Source organism: Artemia sp. Qi Xiang Cuo, chromosome 7 (assembly GCF_049724085.1).
Source record: "Artemia sp. Qi Xiang Cuo chromosome 7, ASM4972408v1, whole genome shotgun sequence".
Classification (NCBI taxonomy): Eukaryota; Metazoa; Arthropoda; class Branchiopoda; order Anostraca; family Artemiidae; genus Artemia; species Artemia sp. Qi Xiang Cuo.
In genome coordinates, this window is record NC_142800.1 from 18,650,700 (window position 1) to 18,659,282 (window position 8,583).

An 8,583-nucleotide genomic window follows, 5' to 3' on the forward strand; every position below is an offset into this window, starting at 1 on the left:
CATTGAAAAACGTTAACACATGCGGATTCGGGTTATTCCCACAAAAATACTGGTAAAAAAAAAATCTTCCGCAATCCGCAGAATCGCTGCGTTTTCCCACAAAACGCAGCGTGTGGAAACAAAGGTCCAAGGAAATACAGTATTTTGAATGTCTGTGTTCAAGTTTTTCACTTGAACGTTCCAATTCAAGTTTTTACATTTATTTGTATTTTAAAAATGATGTGCAATTTGAAAAATGAGCATTCGATATTTTCGTTTTCAACTGGTGATAGTGCAATAAACCATGATTTAAACACCTCTGAAAACATTTTTTCGCTTACCTTAACGTAGAAAGAGTTTCATCAACCGATGCAGGTGATATGGCACATATGATAGCTGTCCTTGCGTTGCCACCCAGCGAATTGCGCAGGATATGGGTGAGTTTGTTGTCTCTAAAATTTACGTGCCTGAAAATGAAATCACCAAGTTGATAAAAGAAAAAGTAACATGGGTAAGAAAACATTTATAATTGAAGAAAAAAGTAAGATCTAAGACAACACTGGCCAAATATGCAAAAAAGCAAGGTGAAAACAATATACATTAGCCAAGTCCTTTTTACTATCAAATATTTGAAAAAAAACTACGTTTTCTAAGGAGTTAAAGAGGCTGAGTCACAAGTTCGAACCTTAAAACGTACAGGGATTAGGAGGTACAGCTGAGGGGCTGCCGCCCCCCAAACCCCCGCTTTTGCAGCCGCTTTTGTTAAGATTTTTATTTTGAGGGTCTGCCGCCCCCCTCAACCCCCGCTTTTTCCCTTGCAAAGAAATGCTTTGCAACACGAACGAAGTCTGCTTGAATTTTTTACCGTAAGAACATCCTATTGCATCTCTTTGATTAGAAACAGTACTGAGCCTATTTGCTGAATTTTTTACAGGAGATTTTTTCCTAACCGATAACAAGCTATAATGTGATGAACTTGGTACGACCAACTGATTGCAGGCTACAGGACTTTAAAAACCTTAACAAAAGAGGCCGCAAAAGCGGGGGGTTTGTGGGGCGGCAGCCCCCCAACTGTACCTCCTAATCCCTGTACGTTTTAAGGTTCGAACTTGTGACTCAGCCTCTTTAATTCCTTAGAAAACGTAGTTTTTTTTCAAATAATTTCTGCACGTTTTTGTACAGTTTATTACTTATTATTGCTTGACTAACTGTTAGCTGATCATGTCAGGAGTTAATGTTGGGGAGCTGCCACCCCCAAACCCCCCACTTTTTAAGATTCTTTTTTTAAGGCTTTTAATTCCTGAATACTCAGATCAAATGCACAGTAAGATTTTCTTTTTTCAACTTTTCTTCGAGCATGCGGGCATACGGCATGTTATCAAAGCAGTGGAGACTTACCTATAAGCTGAAGACCGACTGTGATATTCTTCTGGAGACACCTGTTGAGCCGAAGGATTTAATAGATTGGATTTAAAAAAGAAACTGAGTTTCTTTTTTAAACTTCAAATTTAAGAGATACTATTTTAAATTCAATATATAAAAAATTTACTCTGACGGGGAATCGAACCCGGGGGTTCCGCATGACAGACAGGAATAGTGACCACTGTACCATCAGAGATCTTGGTAAGTTATTTTTAGTCTCTGCAATCTATTTTCGACGCAAGCAAATACAAAGTAAAATTTTCGTTTTCGACAAAAAAAAACTTCTGGGAAAGAGCTAGAATTTTTGGAAGCTTGCAGTCGATCTTGTCAGGTTAAGAGGACTATTTTAATCTAATTTAATAATGAAATACTATGCTTTTAGGAATTTCAAAAATTAACATGGACTCTTATAGGAAAACGAGGTTTTTCGTAAATGTTTTTCGGTCTGAAAATATCAAAAGGCCCTAACAGGTCGAATTCCGCTTTCGAATGAGTCCTCATTCACCCGGATCCGTTGCCAACTGTGGCCTGTAGGCGTGCCAGATAAAAAAAAAATAACTTGATATTTTGTTTTTGGAAAACAGGGAAGGAGTGATCGGATTGAGCTGAAATTTTGAGGATAAGCTCCCATGTCCTAGGAAAGCTTATCCTCTAAATTTTAGCCCGATTGGAAAACGTTAAAGGGGGGCTGTGGTGGGAGGGTCGAAACTTCCGGCCCACTTTCCCCCATGAAGATAAAGTCGGAGGGGGGCGAAATTCTGCAGGTTTCTTAGTTTGAGCTTAGGCTACAAAATGCGATCACCGCCGTCTCTTTGCGACCGCTAGGACCGGAAATCACTTAACATTGTGGTGGGTCACCTCTTTAAAGAGGCACAAGTGTGCCTCCTTGATTGATCTTTATTTAAATTGCATAGAAAGGTTGTTCTCTTTTAAGTTTAATATGTTTCTTCGTGGCCCCTCATAATACAACATACGTTTCATTTGTCACTCATCACATTTGTCACAAATATATATATATATATATATATATATATATATATATATATATATATATATATATATATATATATATATATATATATATATATATATGATGATATATGATATATATGATATATTATGTTAGTTTCATTGGTATCATAGCTGTAGAGTTGGCAGAAACCTATATATATATATATATATATATATATATATATATATATATATATATATATATATCATATACAACCTTATATAGCCTATATGGCCCATCTTATATAGCCATATAGGTGCCATATAAGGTTGTAATATTATGCCATATAAGGTTGTGTGTGTGTGTGTGTGTGTGTGTGTGTGTGTGTGTGCATATATATATATATATATATACATATATATATATATATATATATATATATATATATATATATATATATATATATATATATATATATATATATATATATATATATATATATATATATATATATATATATATATATATATATATATATATATATATATATATATATATATATATATATATATATATATATATATATATATATATATATATATATATATATATATATATATATATATATATATATATATGAGGACTGTGACATTCGCATGGAGTTCGGAGAAATCATGCTGGCTTGGCATGAAGAGTGGCCCCATCTCATGTCCATGTCCAGTCATGTCCACCATCCCAGCGGAGTTTCTGGAAAGTCAGTGGATGCCATTCCTGAACGTTTGCAGCAGCTGGTGGGAAGATCTGGGGCACATATTGAATTTTAGAGATAACTTACCATTTATGCCTACCTCGTATGATTAATTTTTTTGAGAATAAATAAATATAATGTACATTGTTTTGATACCAATGAAACTAACATAATCGCCATTTATAATTAGCCAGACCGATCCCTTATATAATAAACCCAATATGTGTCATGGTTTGTTCTTTACTAGGTTTCAGCCATCTCTCTAGCTATGATACCAATGAAACTAACGTAATCGCCATTTATAATTAGCCAGACTGATCCCTTATATAATAAACCCAAAATGTGTCATGGTTTGTTCTTTACTACCTTTCAGCCATCTCTACAGCGATGATACAGAGGAAACTAACATAATCGCCATTTATAATTAGCCAGACCGATCCCTTATATAATAAACCCAATATGTGTCATGGTTTGTTCTTTACTACGTTTCAGCCATCTCTACAGCGATGATACAGAGGAAACTAACATAATCGCCATTTATAATTAGCCAGACCGATCCCTTATATAATAAACCCAATATGTGTCATAGTTTGTTCTTTACTAGGTTTCAGCCATCTCTGCAGCTATGATACCAATAAAACTAACATAATCGCCATTTATACCAGACCGATTCCTTATATAAGAAAAAAAAGTCGAAGGTTTTTTCCTTTGAAAAAGTTGCTTCTCTGGGATGTGATTTCATATTTGAATGACTCTGCTGCCTAATTTCACAGGTTCGTTTTTACAAAACCCAGCTAAGAAAAAACCGAAGGTTCTTTCCCTTGTATGACACAAACCTCTCTGTTCAAAGCATGAATGTATATTCTGGTCGGAGATGAAAATGACAGACTTGAACTTTCTTAAGCTTTCAAAAATAAACGCATCTCTAAGAAATCAGACATAGAATACACTTAACATTGGTTCGTATCTATGAAGCCTTGGTATAGACTACATTAATACCTTTGTGAAACGGTAATGCCTGAGATTAGAGTCCGGATCCCTTTGTATAAACCAATGCCTATGATAGATGCTCCGGCAGCTGGGATCAAATCCCCGGGCTCCTTATTGCTAAGTTATAAAAACATATAATACCACAAACAAGAGAAAGGCATAGTCCCCGAATACCTTATAAAGGACAGAGCATCACCTGCGCTTTGCCATAAACAAAGTATGCATTACGTGTTTCTTTTTTTTATAATTACAATCCTACATTAGACCCTTTATCAAATTTATCAAAACCTTTTTATACATACATGCCACATCGTTCCTCATTTTTAATCCAAGCTTTTTTTTAACTATGTCCCGTATCGTCTTTTACTACGTTGCAGCTACCACTGCAAACACGATTTATGTATATACATCACACAAGAAAAAGCATTCGGCTTTTTTATTAGTTGGAATATAGTAGAGATCATACAACAGAATCAGGCAATAGTCACTCAAATATGACATCATACTTCAGAGAAGCAACTTTGAACAAAAACAACAAAAATTTCTTTAAGTGCTATTTTTGTTACTTTTGTAGAAGTCAGACAAGAACTTCGGGGCGTGGGGCTCAAACCTGGTACCCCCCCCACCCCTCGGATACCGCCGTGCTTACAAAAATGACTAGATATATCAATTTCCGGTACTTCCTTATTATATAGAATTATCCCGTCTTAGACATCATAAACTGAATAATATATTTATATTTGAAGTTGCCAATAGCACAGTGGAGTAAGGACTTTCCTTCGGTTCCGAAGGATATGAGTTCAACGCACTCTGCGGCAACGACCGATTATTCCTGATCCATTCCACCTTCAGTAATTCTGATGCAACAGGAAACTCTTCCTGAACAATATGCCACACTGGTTTCAATTCTTCATTTGGAGATCCTCGGCAAATAATTTTTCCATTGCCTGGGTACCTTAGAACTTATTTTATGAAGCTTTCCTTGGTAATGTTCACTGTATAAAAATAATACAACAGTAAGTTCACCACAGATGATTTGTGGCGCTTCACTTCATTCTTAGTACTTCCATTTATTTTATTTTCCTTTTAATTTCCTTTGATTTTTATTTGATTTTTCCTCATTTGTGCTCTTTTTTTGGGCCATAAAAATGTCATTTGATATTTGATGAAGGAACTTTATTCTTCTTCTAATAACAGGTGGAATGGCTGTGACGGTTTATCATTTTCTTTTTTTCACGTCGTGATATTTATTTTCTCAGATTCTAGTTCGTGTATGACTTGAAAAAGGCTAATTACTTGTTTTGGCGGAGAGCCGAGATAAGAGCTAGTTTCGGTGTGTATTAAAGTTTTTGTATGAAATTCTTAGACCTTTCCTGGGGGATCAAATCCCCAGGCCCCTTATTGCTAAGTAATAAAAACATATAATATCACAAACAAGAGAAAGGCATAGTCCCCGTATACCTTATAAAGGACAGAGCATCACCTGCGCTTTGCCATAAACAAAGTACGCATTACGTGTTTATTTTTTTTGTAATTACAATCCTACATTAGACCCTTTATCAAATTTATCAAAACTTTTTTATACATATATGCCACATCGTTCCTCATTTTTAATCCAAGCTTTTTTTGTTTTTTTGTTTAACTGTGTCCCGTATCGTCTTTTACTACATTGCAGCTGCCGCTGCAACCACGATTTATGTATATACATCACACAAGAAAAAGCATTCGGCTTAGTTATTAATTGGAATATAGTAGAGATCATACAACAGAATCAGTCAATAGACACTCAATTATGACATCATACTTCAGAGAAGCAACTTTGAACAAAAAACAACTAACATTTCTTTAAGTGCTATTTTTGTTACTTTTTTAGAAGTCAGACAAGAACTTCGGAGCGTGGGGCTCAAACCTGGTACCCCCCACCCCTCGGATACCGCCTTGCTTACAAAAATAACTAGATATATCAATTTCTGGTACCTCCTTATTATACAGAATTATCCCGTCTTAGACATCATAAACTGAATGATATCTTTATGTTGGAAGTTGCCAACAGCACAGTGGAGTTAAGACTTTCCTTCGGTTCCGCAGTTCAACACACTCTGCGGAAATGATATCAATAAATTTCTTAGACCAACAGCAAAAACCAAACTTGATACTGTTACTCAGTCCCAGAGAATTGGTTAAGTTCTGCAGGATTATGGAAAGAGTCTTTGAATTTGGCCTTGACATTCTGATAGTCTTTTGAAAGTCTTTTGTGCGTTGAGTAACGACGAGCTTCTTGTAATTCTTTTGAGATGTGAACAGTAAAATTATTTTTAATTGATATGAACTTTTTAAATAGTAAAGCTTTTGAAAGTTTAGATGCTTCACCATCCTTGAGCTTTCCGGTTGTTCCGTTTAGCTCCTGAGGAGCTACCCAGCCTTTCGTCCAGGCGATGCATGTTTTTGGTGTTTTCTTCGAATTAAAGGGACCTGGAAAGGATAGTTGTGCCAAATGGGGCTGATTGCATCTGTACGGCTCGGGTATTGGTTTATCGAGATATATAGATATATAGACAGAGGAATATCGACCATAAATTGCTCGTTCTAAATTGACGAGCTTTAAACCTGAACCAATTACGACAAAATCAAAATAAATTGGCTCTAATATGTTTGCTAGAAGCGCGCCTTGAACACCTTGAAGTACATTGCAAGCAGCCAACTTATCAGAACAGCTCATTGTAAGTAGTGGGTTTTTACCGCTTATCAAATCGTCCATTCCTGGCTGTTGCCATCTTTTATTATTCCGAGGACCGATTTCTCTTTTCTTTTCAATTTACAAACACACAACACCATGCGTTTTTCTGCATTTATTTATAATGCTATTCCTGCAATCCCCACAAGGGGATGTATTTATAAAAAGGTGAACCATGTAACCTTCTTGAAGTACAATTTTTTTTTAATTCGTAAAACTTTAATATTTCATTTCTTAAAGTTCCGCTGCTTATGCACTCTTCGACTTGTGCCATTAAAAAATACTTAAAACACCTTTTAGATAAGACTTCGGCATGGCAGTCTATAAGGGTTTCTCCTTGAAAATCTAATTTGGTGCCTGAAAGAAACTTAGTCCCACTGGTCAAGCATACTACTTCCATTCCATGCCCTATTTGTTCTAATATAATTCTTGCTACAATCTTGTTGGTTTTCAAAACGTTTGATATTTGTAATTGGGAAAACTTCTCTTTAACGAGACTTGATATTGAATCGACCGAATGTTGATTAACCCCACACATGAATGGCCAAAAGGAGCGGTGCAAGGTGTTCAATGGATACATGATGAGGAGCTCTGGAACAGAAGAAGGTTTCGAAACTAGATGAAGCTGCTTCTAAAGTGGTTGACCACTTTGAAGAGTTTGCATCCCCGATGTATCTGGACGACCAACAGGACCAAATTGATAGTCGCTTGAGAATCGGTCAAGCGACTATAAATTTTATTTGGAAATCCTCGACAAATAATTTTCCATTGCCTGGGTACCTCATAACTTGTTTTATGAAGCTTTCCTTAGTCATGTTCACTGTATAAAAACAATATAACAGTAAGTTCACCACAGATGATTTCTGGCGCTTCATTCTCGGTGCGTACAAACAGCTCCTCCCTCTTACTCTTTCATTAGCGGGTTAGTAATGTTAGTATGTGTTTATCAGTCACTGAAAAATGTGTAACTTGAAAAAGGTGTAGTTCGTGTGTGACTTGAAAAAGGCTAATTACCTGTTTTGGCGGAGAGCCGAGATAAGAGCTACTTTCGGTGTTTATGAAAGTTTTTGTATGAAATTCTTAGACCTTTCCAGGCGGATCGAATCCCCGGGCCCCTTATTGCTAAGTAATAAAAACATATAATATCACAAACAAGAGAAGGGCATAGTCCCCGTATACCTTATAAAGGACAGAGCGTCACCTGCGCTTTGCCATAAACAAAGTAAGTTCCCATTACGTGTTTTTTTTTTTGTAATTACAATCCTACATTAGACCCTTTATCAAATTTATCAAAGCCTTTTTATACATACATGCCACATCGTTCCTCATTTTTAGTCCAAGCTTCTTTTTTTTAACTATGTCCCGTATCGTCTGTTACTACGTTGCAGCTACCGCTGCAACCACGATTTATGTATAAGAGCTACTCAAGAAAAAGCTGCTTTTTCACACAAGAAAAAGCATTCGACTTTTTATTAGTTGGAATATAGTAGAGATCATACAACAGAATCAGGCAATAGTCACGCAAATATGACATCATACTTTAGAGAAGCAACTTGGAACAAAAAACAACTAACATTTCTTTATGTGCTATTTTTGTTAATTTTGTAGAAGTCAGACATTATATCGTTCCGAAGGATATAAGTTCAACACAGTCTGTGGCAATGATCGATCTTAGATGATATGTGCACTAGAACATCATAGCGAGCAGTTTAAAGGCTCATTTGAAAGGAGATTCTATATCTAATACAATTTCTGTCA

General features: G+C 35.8%; 1 protein-coding gene across 1 annotated transcript in view; it reads right to left on the reverse strand.

Moving 5' to 3' along the window:
- Positions 1-8,583, reverse strand: part of LOC148950026 (uncharacterized) — a 140,687-nt gene that overhangs the window by 91,645 nt on the left and 40,459 nt on the right. Inside the window, exon 8 of the mRNA XM_089092077.1 lies at positions 321-446. The gene's annotated coding sequence lies outside the window, so the exon portion shown is untranslated. The remainder of the gene's footprint in view (positions 1-320; positions 447-8,583) is intronic.